We start from the raw sequence: 273 nt of genomic DNA, 5'->3' as shown, positions 1-273 counted from the left end.
ACAATCTTAGGCTGCTTCCCTCCTACTCCCTTCTTGGCCTCCTTCCTTTCCAGAGAGAGAGGACAAGGAATTACAGCCCAGGCAGCCTTTCTGGGAAAAACAATCCTGTGGTGAACGGAACTCTGTGATGAGGGCAGAAAGACCTGGAGTTAAGGCCTGGCAAAAAGCACCCTGTTAGGGGTCCACACGGGTGTCTTCTTTTGGGATTCTGCCTAGGCTCCTAACCCACCTGTTATCCGCTTTGCACCTCCTGATTCCCAATGTTTTTTTTTT

Source organism: Octodon degus, unplaced genomic scaffold (genome assembly GCF_000260255.1).
Source record: "Octodon degus isolate 3935 unplaced genomic scaffold, OctDeg1.0 scaffold00163, whole genome shotgun sequence".
Taxonomy (NCBI): Eukaryota; Metazoa; Chordata; class Mammalia; order Rodentia; family Octodontidae; genus Octodon; species Octodon degus.
This window is presented reverse-complemented; position numbering follows the sequence as displayed.